The sequence below is a fragment of the Zootoca vivipara genome, chromosome 10, assembly GCF_965207765.1.
Source record: "Zootoca vivipara chromosome 10, rZooViv2.hap1.1, whole genome shotgun sequence".
Lineage (NCBI taxonomy): Eukaryota > Metazoa > Chordata > Lepidosauria > Squamata > Lacertidae > Zootoca > Zootoca vivipara.
Window position 1 is genome coordinate 16690439 of NC_142593.1, and position 18524 is coordinate 16708962.

The following is an 18524-nucleotide window of genomic DNA, read 5'->3' on the forward strand; positions in this document are numbered from 1 at the left end:
TCTTATTGCTTTCTCAACTATGTTTACTTTAAGCTTAACCTTTAGTCTTAGTTCCCCCCTTGTCCTCCCTCACTGAAGTTCTCTTCTTAACTCTTACAGATTCTGCACCACCGCTCACCTCACTAGCTTCTCTAACCCTCTATTTCAAAATCCTCTCCACCTCTCTCATCAAATCCCCTCAACTCCACTTCTTTTTTCTCCCCCTCCTGTCTGCCTGCTTCTCCTTATATACCCCAGCTTCTGCCTGGAGAGCTCCCATTGGCCGTTTACCTCCCTGGCAACTTAACTCTTTCTAGACCCTCTAGAGGTGAAACGCCACACCCATCGACTGCAATCACCCGTGTGTGTGTGTGTGTGTGTGTGTGTTAAGAGCTTAAGCGGCTTCAGCGGTGGGCACCCCACCAGAATTCGGCACACAGGTGCACCACACCTCTTGCACCCCTCTCTCTCTCTGGAGACAGAGAGAATGGAAATACAGGGCAAACTGCATCCTACACTGAATCAATACAGGACATGGCATGTTACGTTGAAATACGGGACAATCCTGTATTATACAGCACAGGTGGCAACCCTAGTATGGCATTCAGGATGCCTTGGGAACGCAGTGCTGCACTGCTGGGGCAACAGGTCCCTCTTGAGATGAATATGCTGCAAACTCTGCACTCCCTCCATTGAAAGCTTTCAGTGTAGAGATGCCCAAAATCATTTTTCTCAAAGACACAACAGTCTCCACTATGACTTGATTCCCAATGGAAACATCACCTTGGGTGAGCACCTAGAACCCGCTGGATTCTTGCTACCACTCAGTAGAGATTGGGGGTAGTGTGCAACCTTTGTGTGAATATCAATAGTTGGAAAGGTTATTATTAGACATTTAAAAAAACAACACAGCCCTATTATTGGCAGATATATTCTGGACTACGAGAGCCACAGCCAGCATATGCTGATGGGAGTTGTCTGAAACATTTGGGGGGGCACCAAGTTGGGGAAAGCAGGCTGATGGGTTGTAGCACAGCCCAGAAAAGCCTCCATGTGGTAAGTTTACATTTAAAAAAAGTTATTTATTGGAAGGAATTTTGAAGGCAAATGCTTACTTAAAAGCTAAGTCCAAACTCTTGGGGCTTGTAACTCTTAATTGACCCTTAGTGTTTCATAGGATTGTCTTTACAAGAAGATGAAGGGGGAAATGCACTCTGTTGTGATGGTGAGGAGGAAAGATCAGGTTCTGCTTTTAGGAAGCCACCAGTATCTAAGCAGAATATGTATAAATGGAAACATGCACAGAGCAGTTACAGGGAACAGCAACATTCTTTAGCTGCAGCCAGCTGAAAAATTAGGGTATCACATTTAACTATGCACTTCTTGAAGCACACTGTGGTTTCTATAAAATGTGGCTAAAAACAAGAGCATTGATGTTTTAGGTTATATTAAAGAGGTTCGATTTCAAAAACAGAGATTGGGCATTATAAGATGAACGTCTCTATTGGGGGAGAGAACCGTGGTTTCGAGTGGAGGGAGAGGAAGCCGAATGAGTAACAGAATATGGATACTTTCAACGTACACAAATTATGTTTTCCAGAGCCTCTATGGCTGACAATCCTAAATTATGGCTATCTAACATCTGTTCAGAATACATGAGATCAAATGGTTGTGGGGAAAGGTGTATCCGAGTAACAAGGAGCCATTCAGAGAAAAGAAGACAATGTTATGATGTCACAAGCATACCGCAACAATGAACAAAGCTAACCTCTGCTTTTGGTGCAATGGGTAAACCCCTCAGGGTTTGCAATATGGCACATTTCCATAAAAAGAATTATTTTCTCAGTCTAAACATATATTTTTGTTTTGCTCGTTGTTCAAGAATGTATATCCTGCCCTTCTTCTTCTTCTTCTTCTTCTTCTTCTTCTTCTTCTTCTTCTTCTTCTTCTTCTTCTTCTTCTTTCGATAAGCATTTTTATTAGATTTTCCAATTTTAGCATCTAATTCATTCTCAAATGATACAAATTATACAACTTTCATTTAAACAAGTAATCCAAATCTTCTGCCAAATTATACAAATTTAAAATTGACTCCCCATGCTTCAGACTCAGAAAGTTCCCTCCTCCTCTTGTCACTGCTTTCTAATCCATAATGTCCAGATCTTATCCAATACTCTATTAAAGTCCTTTCGTCTTCTTTCAAGCCCCTGAGTTTTCTCAGTTAAGTGAGTTTGACCAAAATATAAGTTCAATAATATATATCCTGCCTTTCTAATGCATCTGCATTTCTCAAAGTGGCTTACAGCTGTTAAAACATTGTTGTTGTTTAGTCGTTTAGTCGTGTCCGACTCTTCGTGACCCCATGGACCATAGCACGCCAGGCACTCCTGTCTTCCACTGCCTCCCGTAGTTTGGTCAAACTCATGTTCGTAGCTTCGAGAACACTGTTAAAACATTACAACCTTATAAAGCAATACCGTGTTTCTCCGAAAATAAGACACCGTCTTATATTTATTTTTCCTTAAAAAAACCACACTATGGCTTATTTGCAGGGGATGGTTTTTTCCTCCTCCTCCTCCTGCAGCGGCCGGCATTGCTGCTACGCCTATCACTATGTCTTATTTTCGGGGTATGGCTTATATTCCTTGAATGCATAAAAATCCTGCTATGGCTTATTTTATGGCTACGTCTTAAAATAGGGGAAACAGGTACATGACAACATTATAAAACTCAATCCAGATAAGACTGAGGCACTGTTAGTGGGTGGTTTCCTAGACCAGAAGGGTGGGAGATCCCCTTCTCTAGATAGGGTTACACTAGGAGCATGTTTGTAGCTTGGGGGTATTCCTGGATCCTTTGCTGTCACACAAGGCTCAGTTGGCTTCTGTGGCCCGGACATAGCTGCCAAGTACCCCGTTTTCCCCGGGAAACCCCATTTTTACTTACCTTTTCCCGGTGGTCCCCCGTATCACTTCGTCTCCTGTTTTTCTCTGTTATTTTCTCCTGCCGGCGGCCATTTTTTTCTTTCTGATTTGCCCTTCTATGGGCACCAAAAATGGCCGCCGGCGGCTTCAAAAGTCGCATCTACGTATGTCCGGAAGTGCATAGACATGACTTCCGGTGTCGGCGGCGGCCATTTTTGGTGCCCATAGATGGGCAGAGCGACACTGGAAGTTACGTCAACGCAACTTCCAGTGTCACACGGCTGCCGGTCCCGGTTTCTGCAGTCCGGGACTTGGAAGGTAAGGGCCCGGAGTGCCTTCCATCAGCTTCGTCTGGTGGCCCAGCTACATCCATATCTGGACAGGGATAGCCTAACTACAGTACTGTTGTCTATGCTCTGCTAACCTCAAGGTTAGATTACTGCAATGTGTTATGCATTGGGCTGCCTCTGAAGATGGTTCAGAAACTTCAGTTAGTGCAGAATTCAGCAGCCAGGTTGCTCACCGGAGCAAGACAGTTTGAGCATATTACACTGATCCTGGTCTGACTGCACTGGTTGCGTGTTCAGACCTTTAAACCTCCCCTTTAAATAAATTCACACAAAACTCAGCCTGTGTACCAGATGGAGCTGGTAGACAGCTGCCCTGGACACAGAATTGACCTGCGCCTCCATGGGCAGCTGTGAGTCCAAAATGATACCCAGGCTGCACACCTGGTCCTTTAGGGGCACAGTTACCCCATTCAGGACCAGGGAGCTCTGTACACCTGCCTGCCCCAGGTGCTGGAAACTAAAAATACCAGGATATAGTTAGCGCTTACATAGCAGCATTTAAAATCCTTGGAAGCCTTTAGCATTAGCTCCCTGCCATTGGCTCTCTGCAGTTGTGAAGCCGTAGCGCTTGTTGAAATGAAGTTACTGGGCATTAATTGGATTGTGCCTGATTGAAGAATAATTCCTTACTGAAGAGAGAGCAATCTAAATGGTGAAAATAAGCTTAGATTAACCGTAATGCTAAGTACTCTGTGGAGCAGGGTACAAATTCAATGGGAACCTCTGCTGCGATTAAAGTCTCTCTGCAAACTGTGCACAGCATGGTCCCTGGGCTCTGGGATTTATTCTGATTCCTCAATGTTTCCCTAGCTGTTAGTTTCCACAGTATATTTGAGCTTTCACACAATGTAAAAGTCGCTTCCAGAACGACAGTGGAATATAGCACAAGTTTAGCACTCTTTTGGCTGTTATGTGTTTCCAGGAAGAAAATAAAACCATTGGCAAACACAGTGGTACCTCGGGTTAAGAACTTAATTCGTTCTGGAGGTCCGTTCTTAACCTGAAACTCTTCTTAACATGAGGTACCACTTTAGCTAATGGGGCCTGCCGCTGCCGCTGCGCCACCGCCGCCGCACAATTTCTGTTCTCATCCTGCGGCAAAGGTCTTAACCCAAGGTACTATTTCTGGGTTTGCGGAGTCTGTAACCTGAAGCGTCTGTAACCTGAAGCGTCTGCAACCCGAGGCACCACTGTAAGATGGAACGGAGCACTAAACTTGCACTATATTCCACCGTGGTTCTGCAAATGGTTTTTATGTCACAAAAAGGTAAAGGACCCCTGACAGTTAAGTCCAGTCGCAGACGACTCTGGGGTTGCAGCACTCATCTCACTTTACTGGCTGAGGGAGACGGCGTTTGTCCGCTTCCGCAGACAGTTTTTCCAGGTCATGTGGCCAGCATGACTAAGCCGCTTCTGGCGAACCAGAGCAGCACACGGAAACGCTGTTTACCTTCCCGCTGGAGCAGTACCCATTTATCTACTCACACTTTGATGTGCTTTCGAGCTGCTACCGTGTTTCTCATATTATAAGACACGTCTTATATTTATTTTTTCCTCAAAAAAACACACTATGGCTTATTTTCAAGGGATGTCTTATTTTTTTCCTCCTCCTCCTGCCGCGGCCGGCATTGCTGCTGCTCCTATCACTATGTCTTATTTTCGGGGTATGGCTTATATTCTTTGAATGCTTAAAAATCCTGCTATGGCTTATTTTATGGGGATGCCTTAAAATATGAGAAACAGGGTAGGTTGGCAGGAGCTGGGACCGAGCAACGGGAGCTCACCCCGTCGCAGGGATTCAAACCGCCGACCTTCTGATCGGCAAGCCCTGGGCTCAGTGGTTTATGACGTGGAAATTAAGAGTTAAGGGAACATTGGGGAAATGGAATAAACTGCCATGTGAATGCAGCCTTCTTTGAGGAGACTACCATGTGATGAACTCAATAGCTTAGCCACAACTCCTTAGAAATGCCATATGTCCCTTTGCTTTAAGCTCTGGTGACTACAATCATTTTGTGAATTAGGCTGGGTTTTCTTATATTTGTTTTCATTGAAGCTCCATGTGAGCTTTGTTAACCTCCTTTCAAATAGAAATATTACAATCCAGGACCACGAGAGGGCGGTGAATCCCAATGAATGAAATTGTGATGGCTTGCAAAGCAGGAACTACAGAACTGTGCCCATTTTTTAGCTTGCTTGTTTTTTAAACATTGTCCTCACTTCAACAATTTTCGTTTTCCCTGGCCTTCCCCGTTCATTCATACTAAGTTGCACTTTTGGCTGTGAACTTAAAGACCCTGTCATCTTATTATTATCATTAGTATTATTTGAAATGCATATATGTGAAGACAGGTTCTCTAGATGCAAGAACGTAAGGCAACCCAGTGGCTGCTCTTGAGAGCTTCCTCTTGAGAGCAGATGTGGAAGAAAGTGTTTTACTGGACAGTGTCCCAGACTAAATTCCATGGAAGAATTTGTACTTAGCAAAAGTATTTGGTGCATTTTTAGGAACCCACTGTCCCAAAAACATAAGCACATCCCTCTCCTTTTCTTTCCCAATCCCTGCCCTTTCTGATGTGTGTACTCGTAAGGAGTTATTTAAAGTTTCTTTACCTTTTGGTGAAATCTGAAAAATATATTAACAGAAAGGGGGCTTTAATTGTTAACATTTTCGCCAGAATAAAATGAACAAAGCTGGACATAGTGTTACTTCTAGGCTCTCTACAGACGTAAACAGCAATAAATAGTTCTACTGGACCCAGGGTTGTAATTTTCTTTGTTTTCCTTCAGAAGGAAACTCCCTTTAGACAGGCAGCATAACTTACAATTTTCCAAGACCCAGCAGTTTAAAAAAAGGAAAACAGAAAAAAAGGAAGATGGTGAAAGGAAATACAACTCTGTTCTGAAAGCAATTGAATGTCTTAATGTGTTTGTTAAGTGCAGTTTTACATTTCACACTAAGGAAACTTTTAATAGTGCAGCAGATATTTATAAATTGGTTTGTATTGGTCAAAGTGAAATTCTGGTGATAGATTCTGCTTTTGCCTTGGTCAGAGCAATAAATAATAATAATAATAATAATAATAATATAGTATATTTATACCCTGCTGAAGGTGCAATGGACTTTAATGCTCCCTGCATTACGGTGTGTCTCCAACTATCCACAATTCTTCTGGGTATTTGCTGAGCCTTGTGCCCCAGAGCTTGGAAGCGAGCATTCTGAAACCAAGATAGAGCGCCCGCTATGCTTTTATCAACATCTTAAATGAAACTGGCCGAAAAGCAGGGGTCATACAGCAGGGCAGTGCAGCACATCTGCCCGTAACAACCTCATGACCCAATCAGATTGGGCCATGTGCAATTTGTATATCTATTTTAGGACTGCTGTGGATTCGTATTTTTATGGATGCAACCATCATAATCAGCATCACTTTTTGCTCTACCCGAAATCCACGGTTCTCAGTGAAACGATTAAGTGCATTCTTGCCCTCTCCCGTTTTAAGCAACAGAACTTCAAGCATTTTGTTCTTATTCTCACTACAGTTATCTGCCCAGGTATGCTCAGTATACCTGAAGGAGTGTCTCCACCCTCATCATTCAGCCCGGACACTGAGGCAGGGGTGTAGCGAGGCGCCGTGACACCCAGGGTGGCAAATTGTCTTGCCCCCCGGGGGGGGGGGCATCGCTATGTAATGACGCATGTGTCGCTATGTAGAGGGGGATCGCAACCCCCGTGACTTCTAAACGGAGCCTAAACGGAGCGTCCAGGCTCCAGGTACATAGCCCACTGGCGTGGCGTGCCCGCCGCAACAGTGGGTTATCTGCCTGGAGCCTGGGCGCTCCGCTTAGGCTCCATTTTGAAGTCGTTGGGGGGGTGATCCCCTCAACATTGTACGCATGCACAGCATCCCGCTGCACATGCGTGCTACGTAGAGGGGGATTGCGCCCCCCCGCGACTTCTAAACAGAGCCTAAATGGAACGTCTAGGCTCAGGCGCCGATCACGGGGCAGGGGCGTAGCCCCGAGTGCCACCCCCCCTCCAGCAGGCACCCGCACAGCGCCCAATTGCTCGGCCAGCGCCATAGCTGCCAAGTACCCTGTTTTCTCCAGGAAAACCCCAATTTTACTTACCTTTTCCCGGTGGTCCCCTGTATCACTTCACCTCCCGTTTTTCTCCATTATTTTCTCCTGCCGGCGGCCATTTTTTTTCTTTCCGATTTGCCCTTCTATGGGCACCAAAAATGGCCACCGCTGGCCTCAAAAGTCGCATCTACGCATGTCCGGAAGTGCATAGACGCAACTTCCGGTGTCAGCGGCAGCCATTTTTGGTGCCCATAGATGGGCGGAGCGACAGCGGAAGTTGTGTCGACGCACTTCCTGACATGCGTACAAGCGACTTTCGAAGCCGGCGGCGGCCATTTTTGGTGCCCTTAGAAGGGCAAAGTGACACCGGAAGTTACATTGACCCAACTTCCGGTGTCACGCGGCTGCCGGTCCCGGATTCTGCAGGAAGGTAAGGCCAGCGCGCCTGCAGCTTTTTTGTTTTTGTTTTTGTTTTTCAAGGCTGCCATGCAGAGGCGAGGGCGGGGGCGTGGCCCCAAGTGACACTCCCTCCGGGGCAGTACGCAGGGCGGACCACCCCCCTGCCCCCCACTTGCTCTGCCCCTGCACTGGGTCCAGCTCTGAGGGCCTTCTGGCAGTTCCGTCCCTGCAAGAAGTGATGCTACAGGGAACCAGGCAGAGGGCCTTCTCAGTAGCGGCGCCTGCCCTGTGGAACGCCCTCCCATCAGATGTCAAGGAAATAAACAACTATCTGACTTTTAGAAGACATCTGAAGGCAGCCCTGTTTAGGGAAGTTTTTATGGTTTGATATTTTATCATGTTTTTAATATTCTGTTGGGGACCGCCCAGAGTGGCTGGGGAAACCCAGCCAGATGGGCGGGGTATAAATAATAAATTATTATTATATCATTTTTATCAATTCTATTGATTTCAGTGGAACTACATATATGTTACCGCGTACATCAGTGCAGTACAAATGGTCAGAACAGTTTGAAAAAAACATAGGACTTTTAAAGGAGGAAGTTCTTATACAGTGTTGTAAGGGCACACATTTTCTATTCATCTCATTCAATTCAGCAAAGAAATACATTATAATTATTGGCCTGCTTTTGAAAGCTTATCCGTTGCGTCGATCTGTTCTTATGCTTAAGCATTGACCCACATCAGTGCATGTTCTTATGCAGAAGTATTATCAGTTATTTATTTCTTTAGTTTGCTCATTTTATTCCATTTAGGAATTGCTTCCCACAAAATCTCTGTAAGCGGTTTCACAGTTAATGGGGACGCAACATTTGGAAAATGCTTACCTGAACATCCATGGGTTTATAGAGAATATACTCTTCTCTCTATAGCTACCATCTGGAAAGTGAGACTCAGATGCATCTGTTAAGCTTCTGGACCTGCTGCTTTGGATTTTGCAACTGAAATATGTTTTCCATCTTCTGAGGCACTTGAAGGGCTCTTCTTCATAAACCAACCACTTTGTTATAAAACATTGAAGGCAAAATCCTTTCACTTTGTCTTGTACATTCATATTGAATCTGCGGAATAACCCTGATTGGTCAGTACCAAATTACTATTAAGCATCAAGCTAAATTGCATCTTACTGAAGAACCTCATCAAGAAATTATTCTCCTGTCGGGGACGTTTGAATGTTTTAAAGGCCTTTTTGTTTCTCATACCATTTTCCTTATTGGAACATTGGATCCATAAAGGCTCAAGAAGTGGCATTGATAGGCTGCTATAAGTCTGACCTGCAGGTAGGTTTACAATTAGCAATTATCAGTCTTTATAAGACGGTGGATTTGAATTTTTGTTTATTTTTAAATAACTATTTTCTTCTGACTGAGGGGACCTATCTAAACCAGAAGGACTGGATGGACACTTGACCTCTATAATCTTTAGCATAATGGTAATAGTACTACTACTACTACTACTACTAATAATAATAATAATAATAATAATAATAATAATTTATTAATTATACCCAGCCTGTCTGGCTGGGTTTCCCCAGCCACTCTGGGTGGCTCCCAACAGAATATTAAAAACACGATAAAACATCAAACATTAAAAACTTGCCTAAACAGGACTGCCTTCAGATGTCTTCTAAAAGTCAGATAGTTGTTTATTTCCTTGACATCTGATGGGAGGGCATTCCACAGGGCGGGTGCCACTACCGAGAAGGCCCTCTGCCTGGTTCCCTGTAGCATCACTTCTCGCAGTGAGGGAACCGCCAGAAGGACCTCACAGCTGGACCTCAGTGTGTGGGCTGAACGATGGGAGTGGAGATGCTCCTTCAGGTATACTGGGTGCAGTTGAGGAAGGATTGTAGATCAGCTTCTGCTCTGCACATAGAAGGTATTTGTTTTTGATCCCTGGCATCTCTAGTTAAAAGGATACAAAACAAATATGCATGATTCTGCTAAAGATATTCACTACCTGGGTTAAGGGATGAGATAGCACCCCCTCTCAATTTCACTTGCAGAAGCCGGCTGGATGGCAGTAGAGTCAACATTGGCGATGGGCTAGCACCAGCCACCACTGAGAAAACCAGCAATATTAGGACGCAGGTGGCACTGTGGTCTAAACCACTGCACCTCTTGAGCTTGCTGATCAGAGGTTTGGTGGTTCGAATCCCTATGACGGGCTGAGCTTTCGTTGCTGTGTCCCACTCCTGCCAACTTAGCAGTTCAAAAGCACTCCAGGGCAAGTAGATAAGTAGGTACTGCTGCAGCAGGAAGATAAACAGCGTTTCTGTGCGCTCTGGTTTCCGTCACAGTGTTCCGTTGCACCAGAAGTGGTTTAGTCATGCTGGCCACATGACCTGGAAAGCTGTCTGTTGGACAAACGCTGGTTCCCTCAGCCTGAAAGCAAGATGAGTGCTGCAACCCCATAGTCACCTTTGACTGGACTTAACCATCCTGGACTTAACCATCCTGGACTTAACCACCCTTTAGCCCCTAATAAGCTAAGGGTCCTTTACCTTAACCTTTAGCTTATTAGGGGGCCCAGGATAGTTCATGTTGCAACCAAGAGGAACAGCTGGAAGGGGGTCATAGCTGCCAAGTTTTCCCTTTTCTCACGAGGAAGCCTATTCAGCATAAGGGAATTTCCCTTAAAAAAGGGGATAACTTGGCAGCTATGAAGGGGGTTCAGGAGGAACAGCCAGGGCTTCCTGCTGCTGCTACTGATAATCTGCCACCTGAGCCAGTTGCCTCATTCTGCCTAATGGTAGGACTGGCCCCAGATTTATATCCCAGGTTCTCCCTCATGCTAAACTTTGAGAAAAGCGCAGTCATTGTACAAAGTAAGACAGCGCACAATGATAGGTTACAGACAATAAAACCTCACTGAGATATTAGTAGCAGAAATAGATAAATAACTTCGAAGTTGACAGAATTATCCATTGTCCTGGTGGGAAAGATTTCCAGCATCACAATGACTATATTTCAATAACATCTTTGTTTCTGTTCTTAACTTTCCTTTTCCAAATTGGACAAAACAGTGTAATAGAGTAGCAAAAGAAATGGAAAAAAATTCATCACAAGGGAATATATATATATATATATATATATAAAATATTAGGTACCCCCAAACCTCCTTTCTTGATTATATATATATATATATATATATATATATATATATATATATATATATATATACACATACCCGTGTTTCTCATATTATAAGACACGTCTTATATTTATTTATTTATTCCTCAAAAAAACACACTATGGCTTATTTTCAAGGGATGTCTTATTTTTTTCCTCCTCCTCCTGCCGCGGCCGGCATTGCTGCTGCGCCTATCACTATGTCTTATTTTCGGGGTATGGCTTATATTCCTTGAATGCTTAAAAATCCTGCTATGGCTTATTTTATGGGTATGTCTTAAAAGTAGGTTTGGGGGTACCTTATATTACCCATCACTATCATGCAGTAAGATTATCCTCAAGGACCCTATGTTATGGACCAGGAAGGAATAAATTTCAAACCCAAATTTATTAACCTCGATCAAATCTCTGTTCAAGGTTCTCTAGAATAAGTTTTCACAAAAGATAGCTCCAAGCTTTTCAACTATAGCCTCAGTTCTAATAAATGAATTTGCAGGCATCAGATTGTGCAGCTTTATAAACATCTCAGCCTAGGGGAAAATGCTGTATTATGTAAATTGCTTCAGTGAATGATATATTATCTCCTACAATCAAGTCAGCCCCAAATTCAATCAAATCAGATCACCACTCTTCTAGCCCCCCCCCACCTATGATACATCATCAAACAAATAACCAATATTGGGTGCCTAGAGCTTATACGCCATTTGAAACCTTCGTTGTAAATTCCTCACCAAATAAATGAATCAGTGAAATATATGCAGTGCTTTCTGAAATAGATCTAACCCAAATACAGCCAGTTTATGAAAGGAAAAAGGATAAAGATCTAAACTATTACAACCTCTCTGTACAACAGAGTGGAATTACGTGTTTAAAGCAGTACCAAGACTACTGATAAGTGCTAACATAAAGAAAAATATCTGAATCCATTTACCAGTTGTATCTCACCCCGCAGCAGTCAAATAAAATATACCAGACAAATATAATCTGCTGGAGATACAGAAGGCTAATAGTGGATTATCTCTGTATCTTCTACAGCTGTAAGGAAACAAGCAATGATTGTAATTTAGTACTTTAAGTAGTACAATTAAGTAGTACAATTTAGTACTTTAAGTAGTACAATTAAGTAGTACAGAGGTGGCAAGAATACACAGAGGAATTATACCAGAAAGATATGGAGGTCTCGTACACCCCAGGTAGTGTGGTTGCTGACCTTGAGCCAGACATCTTGGAGAGTGAAGTCAAATGGGCCTTAGAAAGCATTGCTAATAACAAGGCCAGTGGAAGTGATGATATTCCAGCTGAACTGTTTAAAATTTTAAAAGATGATGCTGTTAAGGTGCTACACCCAATATGCCAGCAAGTTTGGAAAACTCAGCAATGGCCAGAGGATTGGAGAAGATCAGTCTACATCCCAATTCCAAAGAAGGGCAGTGCCAAAGAATGCTGCAACTACCGCACAATTGCGCTCATTTCACACGCTAGCAAGGTTATGCTTAAAATTCTACAAGGCAGGCTTAGGCAGTATGTGGACCGAGAACTCCCAGAAGTGCAAGCTGGATTTCGAAAGGGCAGAGGAACCAGAGACCAAATAGCAAACATGCGCTGGATTATGGAGAAAGCTAGAGAGTTCCAGAAAAACGTCTACTTCTGCTTCATTGACTATGCAAAAGCCTTTGACTGTGTCGACCACAGCAAACTATGGCAAGTTCTTAAAGAAATGGGAGTGCCTGATCACCTCAGATGTCTCCTGAGAAATCTCTATGTGGGACAAGAAGCTACAGTTAGAACTGGATATGGAACAACTGATTGGTTCAAAATTGGGAAAGGAGTACGACAAGGTTGTATATTGTCTCCCTGCTTATTTAACTTATATGCAGAATTCATCATGCGAAAGGCTGGACTAGATGAATCCCAAGCCGGAATTAAGATTGCTGGAAGAAATATCAACAACCTCAGATATGCAGATGACACAACCTTGATGGCAGAAAGCGAGGAGGAATTAAAGAACCTTTTAATGAGGGTGAAAGAGGAGAGCGCAAAATATGGTCTGAAGCTCAACATCAAAAAAACAAAGATCATGGCCACTGGTCCCATCACCTCCTGGCAAATAGAAGGGGAAGAAATGGAGGCAGTGAGAGATTTTACTTTCTTGGGCTCCTTGATCACTGCAGATGGTGACAGCAGTCACGAAATTAAAAGACGCCTGCTTCTTGGGAGAAAAGCAATGACAAACCTAGACAGCATCTTAAAAAGCAGAGACATCACCTTGCCTACAAAGGTCCGTATAGTTAAAGCTATGGTTTTCCCAGTAGTGATGTATGGAAGTGAGAGCTGGACCATAAAGAAGGCTGATCGCCGAAGAATTGATGCTTTTGAATTATGGTGCTGGAGGAGACTCTTGAGAGTCCCAAGGACTGCAAGAAGATCAAACCTATCCATTCTTAAGGAAATCAGCCCTGAGTGCTCCCTGGAAGGACAGATCGTGAAGCTGAGGCTCCAATACTTTGGCCACCTCATGAGAAGAGAAGAATCCTTGGAAAAGACCCTAATGTTGGGAAAGATTGAGGGCACTAGGAGAAGGGGACGACAGAGGACAAGATGGTTGGACAGTGTTCTCGAAGCTACGAACATGAGTTTGACCAAACTGTGGGAGGCAGTGCAAGACAGGAGTGCCTGGCGTGCTCTGGTCCATGGGGTCACGAAGAGTCGGACACGACTAAACGACTAAACAACAACAACAACAAAAGTAGTACAATAAATTATAGGCCACAATATATCAAGAAATGCCGAAACAATACTTTTATGTGTGTTAAAATCTGAGGCTGAAAATACAGACTGACAAATGCTTACGACTTTACCCACAAAGCAAAAAAAATCTGGACTGCTCAACTTTTCCAAAGCAAAATAAAAACTCTAACTGAAGAACATATGGTTACAGGTAGGTAGCCGTGTTGGTCTGGGTCGAAGTAAAATAAAAAAAATCCTTCAGTAGCACCTTAAAGACCAACTAAGTTTTTATTTTGGTATGAGCTTTCGTGTGCATGCACATATGGGAACATATGGGAAGTCTCCTTAAGGAACAAAATAACAAAAGAGCACTAATTGATCAGCAAAACAACCCATTTATTGAGATAGATGGGCTCTCTTTATCAGCTATTGGAATGGAAAAATCAGTGACAACATTCCCCCCTCTGACTTATCCCATCCTATTTAATTTACTTTATCTTTCTTCTAAATCAACAAATCAAATTTCAAAGCATTTATAATGCGTAGCATATGGATGAAAAAAACAAAGGGAATGTGATACTGAAGCCCAGGCTTCTAATACTATCTTCATACACAATAATGTATGCTGATTCTGAGCTTCAGAATGATAATTAACAAAAACAGAGCCCGCATTATTAAAGACAACAGAACACAGATGCAAAAAGACAGGAAGACGTTAATTAAACATCCCCCAGAGATAAAACAATTCCATGCATCAAGTTAAAACACCGATTAGTAGGTTCTGTCAAATGCCTCTGCCTGAGCCGCTTCTACTCAGAGTAGACCAGGCTGGGCTACATGGACCAATAAGATGACCTGGCATATTCCTAATGTACGCCTATGCTTGTTCTGGTCATGAATGGGTATGCCAACACAGGGTTTACAAGAGCAGACGTCCAGCGCCGAGGGCCTTCTGGGCGGTTCCCTCCCGATGAGAAGTGAGGTTGCAGGGAACCAGGCAGAGGGCCTTCTCGGTAGTGGCGACCACCCTGTGGAATGCCCTCCCATCAGATGTCAATGAAATAAACAACTATCTGACTTTTAGAAGACATCTGAAGGCAGCCCTGTTTAGGGAAGTTTTTAATGTTTGATGTTTTATTGGTTTTTTTTTTACTATTGTGTTGGCAGCCACCCAGAATGGCTGGGGAAACCCAGCCAGATGGGCAGAGTATAAATAAATTGCTGCTGCTGCTGCTGCTACCACTACTACTCCAGGGCATGGTCCTCCTTTGAAGCCTCACGTTCCCCTCACACCTGGGAGGAGAACATGTTGCAATACCTCATCTCTCTTAGGGGAAGTGGTTTGGGTGTAAAGACCGCAACCTTGCATTTATCCACAGATACCTTCGTCAGTAGATTCCTGTGACTCCCCTGATTCTTGTGATCACTTCCATGTGTGCATGCTGCCAGAGGGTTGGCACCAAAGTCACTCCTCTGCCCCAGACACTACCAGTCACATATGATCTCCTTGGAGAAATATGGAAAGCGCAAGCCACCATTTGTTGGCTCTTCTGAGCATCATGGTAGTGGCAGTGGTCAAGGTGAGTCTGATCTGCTTTTGGCATTAAGCATCTCATTGTGTAAATACAGCAGAGGTCGATGTGATTTCTATACTAAGTTCTAGCAAGCCTATCTCCTTCCACCTGGCAAGACTCCACAAAGATTAGAAGCACTGCATGAACAAATAAACCCAATCTTCACTAGAATACTTCAGTCTTCAGGATTGTTGACCTAGCACTGTTGTGACTCACAAAGTCCAGATAAATTAAAAGCACATCACACAAAGTACATTGGAAAAAAATGGTAAAAATGTGCTCTTCCGATTAGGGGGCAGCAGTGTCCTCGGTTCATGCTTTCTTTGTTTTCATAAAAACAGTAAAGTCATCAGGAAAGTCACAAAAAGTTATGGCATGATTCCCATAGTGTGTGGAAACATTTTCTAATATCACACATTGGGAAACAACAAGCTATTTGTGAAGCTAGTGAGATTTATGTGAAGATTAGAAAGACAGAAGGCTCCTTTGATTCATGGCTATGTTTTCCAGCTTTTCCAGACTTTCCCATTTTCCTCTGACTTATTCATTGTTTGCTGCTCTTAGGGACACAGGGTGAAGAACAAAACCAAGTAACCGCAATGGAAAAGTTTTAGGGACGTGTGATGCCGTATCTGAAACTAATAGAAGGCAATCTCTGCAGTCAGTATACATGCCACAGATGGGAGTTCTCACACTTATGGAAAGCAATATATTAGAATAGGATTGATAGTGCTTATTTTTCTGTATAGTGTACATCTGACTTTTAGAAGACACCTGAAGGCAGTCCCGTTTAGGGAAGTTTTTATGTTTGATGTTTTATTGCTTTATTATTATTATTATTAATTATTATTATTATTAATTATAATAATATATTATATTATTAATTAAACTATATATTAAAATAAATATTAATTATTATTATAATAAATATTAATTATTAATTATTATTATTATTATTATTAATTCTGTTGGGAGCTGCCCAGAGTGGCTGAAGAACCCAGTCAGATGGACAGGGTATAAATAAATAAATCATCATCATCATCATCATCATCATCATTATTATTATTACATCATCATCAAATTAATAGCAAGAAGGGTTCGACTGTCGAGAAGGGTTTCTGATTTTCCTACTGCAGTAAGTGCAGAAAATAAGAACCTGGTTAGAAGGCAGCAACCAACTAATGCACTTCCAAAAGACTCTGATTTTAAGGGCTGGGAGCGGACCAGAGTGAAGACTGCTACACTCTGGACTGCTCCCTGGCCCCTCCCCTCTGGCCTGGCCAGATTGGCTAGAATTCAAATTGGTGGCTGCCAGGAATTCCCAAAGTGCCCTGCAGCCAGCCAGGGCATATGCCAACAGCCTGAATAGGTGCCGCTCCTGGGGGTCTTGGAGCCCGATGCAATGCGCCACAACTGCCACTCACTCCTGACTGGGCAAGCAGCCCTTGTGCACATGTGAATGGCGCAGAAGCCAGAAGTGATAGAAAGCATCAATCCACGTGTCACAAAAAGGGTGGGGGCGTAATGGGGTGGGGTACACTTCTACGCACTTCACTAACACACTGGGGGAGCCAAGAATGGAACCCCCACACAAAATGGTTGTTGATTATATAGCTGATGATAGCTAAGAGCAGTGCTGGACTTACATATAAGCTAAACAAGCTATAGCTTATGGCCCCACTCTCTTGGTGGCCCCCCCCAAAAAAAAAGTAAAGGGAAAAAACTGGACATACATTTCCAAAATATAAGATAACAAACAAATAAAATAAAACATAGAGCAACAGTGTTTTGTGATGTGTAGGCTCCTATGATGTAAGTAATGGGCCCTGCCTGCTAGCCTGCTCCCTAAAATATCACTGGTTTGCTCATTTCTAGATGTAGGGTGCCTACATTCTGCATGTGCAAATGGCTTTAGATACCTATTAGGTCCATAAATTACCATACGGCATATATTCAACACACACAGAAACAGCGACAATTTGTTGTTGACAAAGGACAGCTGGACAGATAAAGGGCCCCATTACCTTCAGTAGCTTAGGGTCTCATCAAACCTAAATCTGGCCCTGGCTAAGAGCATTATCATGCAGCCGCATTTAGGTGTCGTGGGTCAGGAGTCGGCTTCACCTGCTGAGCAGCAGCCTGAAGGAGCAGAAGGTGAAGTGACTCCACTTGCTGCTCATTAGTCTTCTTCTTGCTCCTGATGTGAACCGGCTGGCTCCAGCGTTCTTAAGCAGGGTTTCCAGCCTCAGTCAGTTGCTGGAAACAACATTCATCATTCCTGGGCAGACCTTGCTGCTTATTGACCCCCGGATTGTCTGACTATGTGAAGTGAGATACTCCTGACCTTAGGACTGGACTGAAGCTTATATATAGACTCTGCCTCCAGGTAAGTACCCCCCCTGAGACTCGGCTGGTTGGCTGGCTTCTCCCTCCACTGAGCTCTGCAACATTAGGCTGCGTGAAATCCCTTGCTTCATAATGAAGCAGCAGTAACAATGTTTCCAGATATGCAAAATAGAGGTGAGGCTGACCAAGGAAAGGAGGAGAAAGGGTTCAGTGCTGCATATAAAATAGCACATTGTGGGTGAGACACAAGGGGTAAGAGCTCACACCTGCATGCTTTCAAGCTGCAGACAGGAAAGCGGTGTTGCCAAAGAGCTCCATTCTCTGTTCTCAGTCACCCCAGTGTAAACTTGGCTCACTAGTTTCCATTTTGTCTGGAATACTGGCAAGGTCTCTAACATGTTTGGATAGCATACATTTGCAGGTTCAGTTGGCTCCCTCTGTTGAAATGGAATAGTGTGTGCCCAACTCCCCTATACACTGTGCACACAAATTCTACGAAGCCTCATCGCCCCTGCATTTTAATTTGATCAAAACAAGAACTGTGTGTTACTTTTTAGTTAGAACCGAAACATGTGCCTATTTAATTAGGACCAAAACACCCACCTTTTCTGCTAACACATGAAAAGTATGCTGTAATTACTAAGAGCTACCATGGCTTGCTTCAGAGCAAGTCATGCCAGATTAAACTGTTATCTTTAATACAGAGATGCAAGCTTGGTAGATCAGTGGAATGCTGTGAGTGTAATGTATCTTGATTTTAGTAATGCCTTGACAAAGTCTCTGAAGATATTCTTGCAGAAAAGTTGGTAAAATGTGGGCTTGACAGCAAAACCGTTAGGTGAATTTGTAGCTGGTTGACGGACCAAACCCAGGGTTCATTGTCATTCAGGGGGGAAATGGAGTGCCATGGAGTTCTGTCCTGGACCCAGTTTTGTTCAACATCTTTATAAA